Genomic DNA, 15,180 nt, shown 5'->3' with positions numbered 1-15,180 from the left:
ATGGAGACTCATTCAGCTCCTGTCTTGATCACCTGAAACTAGTTTTGAGAAGATGCCAAGAAACCAACCTAGTTTTAAACTGGGAAAAGTGTCACTTCATGGTGACTGAAGGAATTGTTCTTGGGCATAAAATCTCAAACAAGGGAAAAGAGGTGGATCAAGCAAAAATAGAGGTAATTGAAAAATTACCACCACCTGCCAATGTTAAGGCAATCAGAAGCTTTCTGGGGCATGCAGGATTCTATAGGAGGTTTATAAAGGATTTTTCAAAAATCGCAAAACCTCTAAGCAATCTGCTAGCTGCTGACACGCCATTTGTGTTTGACACAGCATGCCTACAGGCGTTTGAAACGCTGAAAGCTAAGCTGGTCACAGCACCAGTTATTTCTGCACCAGACTGGACATTACCATTTGAGCTAATGTGTGATGCCAGTGATCATGCTATTGGTGCAGTATTGGGACAGAGGCATGACAAGCTTTTGCATGTCATTTATTATGCTAGTCGCGTTTTAAATGATGCCCAGAAAAATTACACAACCACAGAAAAGGAATTACTTGCAGTGGTTTATGCCATTGACAAGTTCAGATCCTACTTAGTAGGATCAAAAGTGATTGTGTACACAGACCATGCTGCTCTTAAGTATCTACTCACAAAGCAGGATTCAAAACCCAGGCTCATCATATGGGTATTACTTCTGCAAGAGTTTGATATAGAAATAAGAGACAGAAAAGGGACAGAGAACCAAGTGGCTGATCATCTGTCCAGGATAGAGCCAGTGGAAGGGACGTCCCTCCCCTTTCTTGAGATCTCTGAGACATTCCCTGATGAGCATCTATTTGCCATTCAGGAAGCACCATGGTTTGCCGATATTGCAAACTATAAAGCTGCAAGGTTCATACCCAAGGAGTACAATCAAATACAAAAGAAAAAATTAGTTACTGATGCAAAGTACTACTTATGGGATGAGCCCTATCTCTTTAAGAGATGTGCAGACGGAATTATCCGTAGGTGTGTCCCCAGAGAGGAAGCACAGAGAATCCTATGGCATTGCCATGGATCTCAATATGGAGGCCATTTCGGAGGTGAGCGAACAGCCACCAAGGTCCTCCAATGTGGCTTCTATTGGCCCACACTCTATAAAGATTCCCGAGAGTTTGTACGTAATTGTGACAGTTGCCAAAGAGCTGGTAATCTGCCTCATGGTTACGCCATGCCTCAACAAGGAATCTTGGAAATAGAGTTGTTTGATGTATGGGGAATTGACTTCATGGGACCTTTCCCACCATCATACTCAAACACTTATATTCTGGTGGCAGTTGACTATGTATCAAAATGGGTTGAGGCTATTGCCACACCCAACAATGATACTAAAACAGTGCTGAAGTTCCTCCAAAAATATATCTTTAGCAGGTTTGGTGTCCCTAGAGTACTAATCAGTGATGGGGGCACTCACTTCTGCAATAAACAGCTTTACTCTGCCATGGTTCGGTATGGAATTCGCCACAAGATAGCCACTCCATATCATCCACAAACCAATGGGCAAGCTGAAGTCTCTAATAGAGAATTAAAGAAAATCCTGGAACGGACAGTAAGTACCCGTAGAAAGGATTGGGCACGGAGCTTGGATGATGCTCTGTGGGCTTACAGAACAGCATTCAAGACCCCTATAGGGACCTCTCCATACCAACTTGTGTATGGTAAGGCATGTCACCTGCCCGTGGAACTGGAACATAAAGCCTATTGGGCAACCAGGTTCCTAAACTTTGATGCCAAATTAGCAGGAGAAAAACGATTGCTCCAGCTAAATGAGCTAGAGGAATTCAGATTCACAGCTTTCGAAAATGCCAAGCTTTATAAAGAAAAATCAAAAAAATGGCATGACAGAAAGCTGTCATCTAGAATCTTTGAACCAGGACAGAAGGTCCTGTTGTTTAACTCTAGACTCAGGCTATTCCCCGGGAAACTGAAATCCCGGTGGAGGGGACCATACGTGATTACAAGCATGTCACCATATGGTTATGTGGAGCTTCAAGATATTGATTCTGATAAGAAGTTCATTGTCAATGGGCAGAGAATCAAGCATTATCTTGAAGGCAACATTGAGCAAGAATGCTCAAGGCTGAAGCTAGATTAAAAGCTCAGCGAGGTCCAGCTAAAGACAATAAAGAAGCGCTTGCTGGGAGGCAACCCAGCCATGGGGCATCAATCCTCTAAGCATTTTTGCCCTATTTTTATTTTTATTTGTTTATATAAAGTTCACTGACACTAAGGTATAGAATCATTTGTATAAGTTTACAGGGTTACAGAAGGAATCTGCACACAAAACAGAGATAGGGAGCTCAATGGCAAGAAAACGCCAGTAAAGAGGCATTTTGGGCGTTCAGCGCCCAAAATGGGCATCCACTGGGCGCTGAACGCCAGTAAAGACAGCAATTGGGCGTTCAACGCCAGAAACAGGCACCCAATGGGCGTTGAACGCCAGTAATGGCAGCAACTGGGCGCTGAACGCCCAGGAGATCAGCATTTGGGCGTTGAACGCCCAAAACAAGCAGTGTTTGGGCGTTCAAACGCCAGGAAGACAGGGAGGAGCCAAATCCAGTTATTCCACACGTATTTCCATTTTAATTTCAAATTTTATGCTTCAATGAATGATTTTTACATGAACATATCAAGAACCCTGATTTCTAAAATCCTTAATTTCTAAAAATCCATCTTTCCAAATTCAATCCAACTCTTTTTAAAATCTTTTCTGAAAACAAATCTATCTTTTTCACTCAATAATCTTTTCAACTAATCCATATCTTTTTCAAATATCCATATTATCTTTTTTTTTAATTCAGAGTTATCTTTTTCAAAAATCTATCATATCTTTTCAAAATTAAACTCTATCTTCTATCTTATCTTTTTCAACTCAATCTTTTTATCTTATCTCTTCCAATTTTTCGAAAACCCACCCCCCCCACCCCTTTAAAATTGGGTTCGGCCTCCCCCCTCCTCCATCAACAAGTGCACCTCGATCTCCTTCTATCCCTCGCCTTTCTTTTCTTTTGCTTGAGGACAAGCAAACTTCTAAGTTTGGTGTGTTTTTCCGAGATCACTAAGATCATGGCTCCCAAAGGAAAACAATCCAATCCAAGAGGCAAGAAAGAGAGCGTTCCAAAACCACTTTGGAATCAAGGGAAGTTCTTATCTAAAGAACATTCAGACCATTATCTTAAAATAATGGGTCTGAGATCAGTGATCCCGGAAGTTAGATTCGATCTGAAAGAAGACGAATATCCGGAGATCCAGGAGCAAATTCGAATCAGGAACTGGGAAGTCCTAGCTAATCCTGAAACGAAAGTAGGAAGAAACATGGTCCAGGAGTTCTATGCTAATATGTGGTAGACTGACAAGCAAAGACTATCTGGAACAGCCTGCTACGAATTTCGGACCATGGTCAAGGGAAAGATTGTTCATACCACCCCTGACAAGATCAGAGAGATATTAAAGCTACCTCAGCTAAAGGATGATCCAGACTCCTTCAACAGGAGGATGATGAGAGTAGACATTGGCCTGGATAAGATCCTAGAGGACATATGTATCCCTGGAGCCAGGTGGACCACCAATACAAAGGGCGTCCCAAATCAACTCAAGAGAGAGGATCTCAAACCAGTTGCCAGAGGATGGCTGGACTTCATTGGGCGTTCTCTGTTGCCCACCAGCAACCGTTCTGAAGTCACAGTTAAAAGAGCAGTGATGATTCATTGCATCATGACGGGGAAGGAAGTGGAGGTTCATCAGCTGATTTCCACTGAACTCTACAAGATAGCTAATAAAAATTCAAGAGAGGCCAGGTTGGCTTATCCAAGCGTGATTTCTCTGCTCTGCAAGGACGCTGGAGTCAAGATGGGAATAACTGAATATATCCTAATTGAAAAGTCAATCACCAAAGCATCAATGGAGAGACAACAAGCACAGGAGGATCCTATCAAGAAGAGAGCACAGGAATTCCTCCCAGAGATTCCTCAAGCAGAATATTGGGAATATCTTGAGACGTCTGTCACCAAGATACAGGAAGCTATGGAGCAAATAATAAAACAACAGAAGGAACACAGTCAAATGCTGACCCATATGTTTAAAGAACAAGAGGAACAGGGACGTGACTTAAGGGAACTGAAGCGCCAAAAGTCTTCTGTAATACCAAGCATCCCAAGGATCAGAGGAACCCCCATACCCCCAGAATAAAGGTTGTTAATTTCCAATTTCTGCCTTAACTCTGTGACAGTGTCCTTATAAAAAGTTTACCTTAGAAGTCATATAATAGTAATTAGTATCTATTTGATTTTATCTCCAATTAAGCTATAGTTTATTTTTCTCATCATCATTAAACATGAATAAAATAGTAGATCTTTTGAATAAGAAGCAATAAAATTTAGAGTTTAATAAAAGAATTTCTAATTGGTTAAATGTGGTGGCAATGCTTTCTGTCTTCTGAATGAATGCTTGAACAGTGCATATATCTTTTGAATTTGTTGTTTAAGACTGTTAAATATGTTGGCTCTTGAAAGACTGATGAACATGAGACATGTTATTGATAATCTAAAAAATCATAAAAATGATTCTTGAAGCAAGAAAAAGCAGCAAAGAACAAAGCTTGCAGAAAAAAAAAAAAAAGAGAAGAAGCAAGCAGAAAAAGCCAAAAGCTCTTAAAACCAAAAGGCAAGGGCAAATAAAAAGGATCCCAAGGTTTTGAGCATCAGTGGATAGGAGGACCTAAAGGACTAAAATCCTGGTCTAAGCGGCTAAACCAAGCTGTCCCTAACCATGTGCTTGTGGCGTGCAGGTGTCAAGTGAAAACTTGAGACTGAGCGGTTAAAGTCAAGGTCCAAAGCAAAAAAGAAGAGTGTGCTTAAGAACTCTGGACACCTCTAATTGGGGACTTTAGCAAAGCTGAGTCACAATCTGAAAAGGTTCACCCATTTATGTGTCTGTGGCATTTATGTATCCGGTAGTAATACTGGAAAACAAAGTGCTTAGGGCCACGGCCAAGACTCATAAAGAAGTTGTGTTCAAGAATAATCACACTGAACTAAGAGAATCAATAACACTATCTGAATTCTGAGTTCCTATAAGATGCCAATCACTCTGAGCTTCAATGGATAAAGTGAGATGCCAAAACTGTTCAAAAGCAAAAAGCTACTAGTCCCGCTCATCTAATTAGGATCTAAGCTTCAATCAAAAACTCTGAGATATTATTGCTTCTCAACCTACTAGTCTTCTATTTTATTTGTCTAGTTGCTTGAGGACAAGCAACAGTTTAAGTTTGGTGTTGTGATGAGCGGATATTTTATACGCTTTTTGGGGTTAATTTCATATAGTTTTGAGTATGTTTTAGTTAGTTTCTAGTTTATTTCCAGTAGTTTTTAGGAAAAATTCATATTTCTGGACTTTACTATGAGTTGTGTGTTTTTCTGTAATTTCAGGTATTTTTCTGGCTGAAATTGAAGGAGCTGAGCAAAAATCTTATTCAGGCTGAAAAAGGACTGCTGATGCTGTTGGATTCTGACCTCCCTGCACTCAAAGTGGATTTTCTGGAGCTACAGAACTCGAAATGGCGTGCTTCCAATTGCGTTGGAAAGTAGACATCCAGGGCTTTCCAGCAATATATAATAGTCCATACTTTGCACAAGAATAGACGACGTAAACTGGCGTTCAACGCCAGTCCTCTGCCCAATTCTGGCGTCCAGCGCCAGAAAAGGATCAAAAACTGGAGTTGAACGCCCAAACTGGCACAAAAACTGGCGTTCAACTCCACAAATGGCCTCTGCACGTGAATTGCTTAAGTCTCAGCCCCAGCACACACCAAGTGGGTCCCAGCACACACCAAGTGGGCCCCAGAAGTGGATCTCTGCATCATCCATCATAGTCCACTCATATTTTGTAACCCTAGGCTACTAGTTTAGTATTTAAAACAACTTTTAGAGACTTATTTTGTATCTCATGACATTTCAGATCAAAACTTTGTATTCTCTGACGGCATGAGTCTCTAAACCCCATTGTTGGGAGTGAGGAGCTCTGCTCTGTCTCGATGAATTAATGCAAGTATTTCTGTTTTCCATTCAAACACGCTTGTTCCTATCTAAGATGTTCATTCGCGCTTAACTGTGATGGAGGTGATGATCTGTGACACTCATCACCTTCCTCAATTCATGAACGTGTGCCTGACAACCACCTCCGTTCTATATACGATTGAATGAGTATCTCTTAGATTCCCTAATCAGAATCTCCGTGGTATAAGCTAGAACTGATGGCGGCATTCATGAGAATCCGGAAAGTCTAAACCTTGTCTGTGGTATTCCGAGTAGGATTCAAGGATTGAATGACTGTGACGAGCTTCAAACTCCTGAAGGCTGGGCGTTAGTGACAGACGCAAAAGGATAGTAAATCCTATTCCAACCGGATCGAGAACCAACCGGTGATTAGCCGTGCTGTGACAGAGCGTGTGAGCGTAGTTTTCACTGGAAGGATGGAAGGTAGCCATTGACAACGGTGATCCACCAACACACAGCTTGCCATAGGAGGACGTGCGTGCGTGAACAAGAAGACAGAGGAAAGCAGAGATTCAGAAGACAAAGCATCTCCAAAACTCCAACATATTCTCCATTACTGCATAACAAGTAACCTTTAATCCATGCTCTGTTGTTTACTTGCAATTCAACTGATAAACATAATTGACTTCTTGACTAAGATTTACAAGATAACCATAGATTGCTTCAAACCAACAATCTCCGTGGGATTCGACCCTTACTCACGTAAGGTATTACTTGGACGACCCAGTGCACTTGCTGGTCATGTGTGCGAAATTGTAAGAGAGTAACAATTTTGTGCACCAATCCTTCCATGAGAGATTTGGATGATTTCTCCATGATGGATTATAGGTGTTTCCATAAAGTTCACCTAAGTAATTTACCTCTGCTATTGCAGGGTTCTCAGGATCATAAGCTTCTTCTTCAGAAGATGCCTCTTGAGTACTGTTGGATGCAGCTTGCATTCCATTCAGACTCTGAGAAATTATATTGACTTGCTGAGTCAATATTTTATTCTGAGCCAATATGGCATTCAGAGTATCAATTTCAAGAACTCCCTTCTTCATAGGCGTCCCATTATTCACAGGATTCCTCTCAGAAGTGTACATGAACTGGTTATTAGCAACCATGTCAATGAGTTCTTGAGCTTCTGCAGGTATTTTCTTTAGGTGAATGGATCCACCTGTAGAAGTATCCAATGACATCTTTGATAACTCAGATAAACCATCATAGAATATATCCAGGATGGTCCATTCTGAAAGCATGTCAGAAGGACACTTTTTGGTCAACTGCTTGTATCTTTCCCAAGCTTCATAGAGGGATTCACCTTCTTTCTGTCTGAAGGTTTGAACATCCACTCTAAGCTTGCTCAGCTTTTGAGGAGGAAAGAACTTGGCTAAGAAAGCCGTGACCAGCTTATCCCAAGAGTTCAGGCTGTCTCTGGGTTGAGAATCCAACCACACTCTAGCTCTGTCTCTTACAGCAAAAGGGAAAAGCATGAGCCTGTAGACTTCAGGATCTACTCCATTAGTCTTAATAGTATCACATATCTGTAAGAATTCAGTTAAGAACTGAAAAGGATCTTCAGATGGAAGTCCATGAAACTTACAGTTCTGCTGCATCAGAGAAACTAGCGGAGGTTTCAGCTCAAAGTTGTTTGCTCCAATGGCAGGAATGGAGATGCTTCTTCCATGTAAATTGGAATTAGGTGCAGTAAAGTCACCAAGCATTCTCTTTGCATTATTATTATTTTCGGCTGCCATCTCCTCTTCCTGTTCGAAAATTTCTGAAAGGTTCTCTCTGGATTGTTGTAATTTAGCTTCTCTTAGTTTCCTCTTCAGAGTCCTTTCAGGTTCTAGATCTGCTTCAACAAGAATATTCTTGTCCTTGCTCCTGCTCATATGACAAAGAAGAGGGCACAGAAAAAATAATAATAATAATAATAATAATAATAATAGGGATCCTTTATACCACAGTATAGAGGTCCTTGTGTGAGTAGAAGAAAAGAAGAAGAAAATCTGAACTCAAAGAGAGAGAGGGTTCGGATTTTTGGGGAGTGAGGGAGAGATGTTAGTAGATGAATAATTAAATTAGAAGGAGATGAGAAAGAAGGAGAATTTTCGAAAATAATTTTTGAAAAAGAGTTAGTGATTTTCGAAAATGGTTTTTGAAAAAGGTTAGTAATTTTTCGAAAATTAAAATCAAAAATTAAAATAATTAGTTAATTAAAAAGAAATTTTGAAAAAGAGGGGAGATATTTTCGAAAATTAGAGAGAGAAAGTTAGTTAGGTGGTTTTGAAAAAGATAAGAAACAAACAAAAAGTTAGTTAGTTAGTTGAAACCAATTTGAAAATCAATTTTGAAAAGATAAGAAGATAAGAGGTTAGAAAAGATATTTTAAAATTAAATTTTTGAAAAAGATATGGTAGAAAGATATTTTTGAAAAGATATGATTGAAATTAGTTTTGAAAAAGATTTGATTTTTTTAAAAATCACAATTAATGACTTGATTCACAAGAAATCACAAGATATGATTCTAGAACTCAAAGTTTGAACCTTTCTTAACAAGTAAGTAACAAACTTGAAATTTTTGAATCAAAACATTAATTGATGATGTTATTTTCGAAAATTATGAGGTAAAATTAAGAAGAAGATTTTTGAAAAATATTTTTAAAATTTTCGAAAATAACTAAGAAAAATGAAAAAGATTTTATTTTTGAAAAAGATTTTGAAAAAGATAAGATTTTTAAATTGAAAATTTGATTTGACTCATAAAAACAACTGGATTTTAAAAATTTTTGAAAAAGTCAAATCTAATTTTCGAATTTTATGAGTGAAAAAGGGAAAGATATTTTTTTATTTTTGAATTTTTAATGATGAGAGGGAAAAACATGAAAAAGACTCAATGCATGAAAATTTTGGATCAAAACAATGAATGCATGCAAGAATACTATGAATGTCAAGATGAACACCAAGAACACTTTGAATGTCAAGATGAACACCAAGAACATATTTTTGAAAAATTTTTAATGCAAGGAAAACATGCAAGACACCAAACTTAGAAATCTTTCATGTTTAGACTCTATGGATGCAAAAATGCACATGAAAAACAAGAAAAGATGCAAAACAAGAAAACATCAAGATCAAACAAGAAGACTTACCAAGAACAACTTGAAGATCATGAAGAACACTATGAATGCATGAATTTTTCGAAAAATGCAAGATGAATATGCAATTGACACCAAACTTTCAACTTGACTCAAGACTCAAACAAGAAACATGAAATATTTTTTATTTTTATGATTTTATGATTTTTTTTGTATTTTCTTTTAATTTTTTTCGAAAATCATTAAAAAGAAAAATAAGGATTCCAAAATTTTTAATATGAATTCCAGGAATCTTATGCTCTTTTAGTCTAAAGCTCCAATCAAAGGGTCAGGCATGGCTTAATAGCCAGCCAAGCTTTAGTATGTAACTCAGACATGACAAGCCTAACATGCCCTACAGAGGAATTAGACATGGCTTTACAACCAGCCAGGCTTCAACATGCTTCATGAAACACTAGAATTCATTCTTAAAAATTCTGAAGAAAAATATATTTTTGAAAATATTTTTATTTTTTAAAAAAAAAGAAAATTTTTTTGAAAACAAAGGAGAAATTTTTGAAAGATTTTTGAAAAATTTTTGAAAATAAAACAAAAAGAAAATTACCTAATCTGAGCAACAAGATGAACCGTCAGTTGTTCAAACTCGAACAATCCCCGGCAACGGCGCCAAAAACTTGGTGCACGAAATTGTGATCTCTGATAATGGCTCCAAAAATTTGGTGCTCTAATCTCAATTCATAATTTGTCACAACTTCGATACAACTAACCAGCAAGTGCACTGGGTCGTCCAAGTAATAAACCTTACGTGAGTAAGGGTCGATCCCACGGAGATTGTTGGTATGAAGCAAGCTATGGTCACCTTGTAAATCTCAGTCAGGCGGATATAAAATAGCTATGGAGTTTTCGAAAATAGATAATAAACTAAGGATAGAAACACTTATGTAATTCATTGGCGAGAATTTCAGATAAGCGTGTAGAGATGCTTTCATTCCTCTGAATCTCTGCTTTTCCGCTGTCTTCATCCAATCAGTTTTACTCCTTTCCATAGCTGGCTTTATGCAAGGGCATCGCCGTTGTCAATGGTTACATCCCCTCCTCTTGTGAAAATGGTCCAAATGCTCTGTCACAGCACGGCTAATCATCTGAGGTTCCCGATCATGCTGGAATAGGATTCACCCTCATTTTGCGTCTGTCACTACGCCCAGCAATCGCGAGTTTGAAGCTCGTCACAGTCATTCAATCCCAGAATCCTACTCGGAATACCACAGACAAGGTTTAGACTTTCCGGATTCTCATGAATGCCGCCATCAATCTAGCTTACACCACGAAGATTCTGATTAAGAGATCTAAGAGATACTCATTCAATCTAAGGTAGAACAGAAGTGGTTGTCAGGCACGCGTTCATAAGGAATGATGATGATTTTCACGTTCATCACATTCAGGTTGAAGTGCGAATGAATATCTTAGAAGCGGAACAAGTTGAATTGAATAGAAAAATAGTAGTACTTTGCATTAATCTTTGAGGAACAGTAGAACTCCACACCTTAATCTATGGAGTGTAGAAACTCTACCGTATGAAAATACATAAGTGAAAGGTCCAGGCATGGCCAAATGGCCAGCCCCCAAAACGAGATCACAGGATCAAAATTACAATCCAGGATTCAAAGATGTCTACTACAATAGTAAAAAGTCCTATTTATAATAAACTAGCTACTAGGGTTTACAGAAGTAAGTAATTGATGCATAAATCCACTTCCGGGGCCCACTTGGTGTGTGCTTGGGCTGAGCTTGAAGTCTACTCGTGGAGAGGTCATTCTTGGAGTTGAACGCCAGCTTTTGTGCCATTTTGGGCGTTGAACTCTACTTTGCAACTTGATTCTGGCGCTGGACGCCAGAATTGGGCAGAGAGCTGGCGTTAAATGCCAGTTTGCGTCATCTAAACTTGGGCAAAGTATGGACTATTATATATTTCTGGAAAGCTCTGGATGTCTACTTTCCAACGCAATTAGAAGCGCGTCATTTTAAGTTCTGTAGCTCCAAAAAATTCACTTTGAGTGAAGGGAGGTCAGAATCCAACAGCATCAGCAGTCCTTCTTCAACCTCTGAATCTGATTTTTGCTCAAGTCCCTCAATTTCAGCCAGAAAATATCTGAAATCACAGAAAAATACAAAAACTCATAGTAAAGTCCAGAAATGTGAATTTAACATAAAAACTAATGAAAACATCCCTAAAAGTAACTAGATTCTACTAAAAACATACTAAAAACAATGCCAAAAAGCGTATAAATTATCCGCTCATCAACTATGTACACAAGTTTTAGAAGAAACTGAAATGTTACAGTTACATGCCCAGAGAATGTACGTAGGTTGAATCCAACTTATGTGTCAGTTGATGCTGTTGTTTACTGGGTTATGTAACACCCTAATTTTTAGCACCTCATGATCGCACTAAAAGTCTTGGAAGCCCTTAGGCACGTCATTGGTCCTTTTTCATTTCTTTAAACTATTCATTTTACTAATTTGTAAACTAAAAGAATTTCTTTAAGATATTTCAAAGTAAGCTTTTTACAAAACTTTTCCAAAAGGTTATTTCAGGGATAAACTATTTTTATAATGAACACCTTTCTATTTGAAAGTATTTCTTTACTTTGATGGTATTTTCTTTCCCACTGAGAACCTGCAAAGACGATGTTCTCACCCCACTATAGATTTTCTTTTCAGTGACAGGTTCAGGAAGCTTTGGCGTGAAGCCGCAATTGAACCACAAGTTTATTATATATGATTGTACTTTATGAATTTGATTTAGTTATTAGATTTTTCCTCGATAATTGTTATTTTGGTTTTTAGAAGGGTATGATTTGTATTTGAGAAATTTAGAATAAATCTATGTATTTATTATTATGTGGATATAATTATGTGATTATGTGGTTTAAATTAAAGTCCTTTCGTTTTCATAATTAAAAATTCAGTTTATATTCGTAAAGACTTAATATTAAATAAATATAGTATGAAATTAAAGGAGTAGAGGCAAGTAACGCTAGAACTTTTAGTGCGATAGATCATGAGGTACTAAAAATTAGAGTGTTACACTTTTAAGGTATATTTCTTAGTTTAAAATTACTTATTTTCTATATAGATTCCAAATTCAGATTGTAAATCTTAGTCCATGTTTTCCATAAATTTAAATATTATTCTTAAAAGAAAACATAAAAGGTAATTGCAGAGAATTTCTTTACTTAATTGTGTTAAGGACAAAGAAACTTTGAGTAGCAATGCGAGTGACTAATTTTAGAGTTAAGAAGTTGATTTTTCTTATTAATATTATTAAAATAAAGTCGATATTGTAAAAGCAGTTCTTAATATATATATATAAAATAATAGCATAGTTTAAAACTTAAAGAAAATATTATTTTTTTGATTTAATGATCAAGAGTAATATTTAAAAAGACAAATGATTTTTATTTTTTACATTACACTTGGTGTGTAAGCATATAATAATAGAAAAATGAATAATTAAGGTTTACACATTCTATTGTTCTGTAAAAATAAATTTTTTGTTGTGAAAGATGATGAGAGTCTTTAATAATAATTAATTTTCGTTATAATTTGAGTTTTATTTTAATTTTTTTATATTCCTATTTCCCATATTTTGGATGGAAGATTGCAGTAATAGAGCAACTTAAAAACTTTTACAAAGAAGGTTGAACACTGCTAAAATATTGGAATGGTAAGAAAGTTAATTGGTTAATTATAGGAGCTCTATACATGTACGTTCATTTTGGTTGAGTCATCCTATACTTGGTTTGGAATATTTCAAAAAAGTGGAAATAGAGTAGCTTTTGAAGCATGCAAACTTGATTGAAAATTTGAGTTTATGATCAAGCAATTCTTATTCTAAACGTGTTTTAATATTTGTTTTAATCTAAAGTATCTTTTGAATTTGGTTAGATGTATATATTAATTATGGTTTAAAATATTTTCTACACCACATATATGTATGTAAACGAAAGCAATGTAGAATAATTATTGTTGATTTTATCTTATTACTTTGATTTTACTTTGTAGGTTTATGACATTTGTGTAGACGAAGGTGATCGAAAGTATAAATAGTTGTTAGAGTGCACACATATAAATAAATAGGAAAAAGACTTACTATAATAACTGATGGTGTAAAAATGTACAGCTATGATGTCTATTATTTTTACAAGTTGGAATTAAAGTTGTTATTAATTCTTCACTATGACTTAAATATCTTCTATATATATACAGAGAGAGAGAGGTGTTCATATATAAGATTTGAAATTGGTGAAATTGGTGAAAACCAACAATTAAATTCCCAAGCAAGTATAGACAAATAGGGACAAGCAAAGAATTAATCCAATGCATCCAAAATCTAAAGAATTAATTTAATTCATCAAAAGAGAAGCAACTTGTAAGAATGCATGATAAGAAAGGTGGAGACATAGAAATGAGTAATCGAACCCTCACTAGGTGTATATACACTCTAATCACTCGGTGTCTAAGGGTTAATCACTCAAGTCTCCTCCTAATCATGCTTTCAAGGAGTTGCTCTTCATCTTACAATCAACAACAAGTAATGCATGAATGCACTTATCATGAGGGCTTATTAGGGTTGTAATGGAGTTAGGGTCAAGGTGGGATAGATATGGCTAAGTGGACTAAAATGGTTGCCTTGATTAGTTTAAGTATCCACATCAACCTATATCAATCCAATCAAAACAAAATGCAATCCTAACCTTCCATCAATTCTTATTCATTAACATTCATGCATGTTTTTCTCACAACACCTCGCATATGCAATTCTTTATTCAATTGTTTACCCTTTTGGGTGACTTTGCACCCTTTTACGATGAAGGTTTTTTTTTTTTTTTTGAAATGAGAATTGTATATGGTTAAGTAGTTCATACATGAATGTTCCCATTTTCCAAAGTTTTCAATGAGATACCCAAATTAAACATTTTCATTCCCTACCCATGTTTCCCGAAAGATTCCCCCACACTTAAATGAGACACACTCCTCAACCTAAGCTAATCAAGGATGCAATCCAAGGTAAATTCATTGTTTTCCGCTTAAGATTGTAATGTGGTGATATTACAAACAGTGTGGTCAATAAGGCTCAAAGGGGTTAACAATGGTAGATGTAAAGGGTAAGCCATATGGGTTAGTGAGCTATGCAAAGATGGCCTCAATCATGCTCAATGCAATTCAAAACATCAATAATTGGAAACAAAGAATCAAGCAAAACCAAGATTACAATCATAGAAGAGATATATCACTCAATGAATAAAATTAGTGGTTAAAAGGTGTAACCACTTATTAGAGCTCAAAACTCACAAGGTATTTTGTTCTATCTCTCTTCTATATTCCATAAAAATCATTCAAGAAAGTTTGAAAATAATTTCTCAATCAATTCAATAGAATGCCCTTGGCAAAGTTCTTGGAAAATTTGTTGTTTTTTCACCAAAGTTATTTCCTATATGTATGTATGATGTGATGGATGCAAAATCTTTCAAAATTTCTTAGTTCTTTTCCTAATTTTCAACAAGCAAAAAGTAACATGAACAATTAGGATCAAGATAAACTAGGCATAAGCTATTCACATCATCCAATCACAATCCATATCTATACTATATATCAAGCAATATAAAGATGCAATCTATATATACCAAAACTAGAAATGCAATACTAAAAGATAACTAAAAGCAACTAGTATATATATATATATATATATATATATATATATATATATATATATATATACCAAAAGTGCTAAGCAATGGGAAAAAGTAAAGTACTGTAAATATCCACAAAAGCATCATAAAACTCAAAATAAACTAAATAAAAGTGTTCAGGAGAGAATATTTACACCCAAAAAAATAGAAGCTCCTCCCCCACACTTAGATCATGCACTGTCCTCAGTGCTCAGGGGAATCAATCAGGGGGAAAATCAACCATGGAAAGCTCCACCACCTGGCGGTGGCGG

At 36.4% G+C, this 15,180-nt stretch overlaps 1 non-coding gene across 1 annotated transcript; it reads left to right on the top strand.

Annotated features, from left to right (window-relative positions):
* The first annotated feature begins 7,328 nt into the window (after nucleotides 1-7,328).
* Nucleotides 7,329-7,436, top strand: LOC112745306 (small nucleolar RNA R71). Its single transcript, XR_003173242.1, has one exon. It is a non-coding gene; the product is annotated as a small nucleolar RNA R71 (small nucleolar RNA).
* Nucleotides 7,437-15,180: the final 7,744 nt, after the last annotated feature.

This window comes from Arachis hypogaea, chromosome 14 (assembly GCF_003086295.3).
Source record: "Arachis hypogaea cultivar Tifrunner chromosome 14, arahy.Tifrunner.gnm2.J5K5, whole genome shotgun sequence".
NCBI classification, from domain to species: domain Eukaryota; kingdom Viridiplantae; phylum Streptophyta; class Magnoliopsida; order Fabales; family Fabaceae; genus Arachis; species Arachis hypogaea.
Note: the sequence above shows the minus strand (reverse complement) of the source record. Positions and strands in the feature narration are given on the sequence as shown.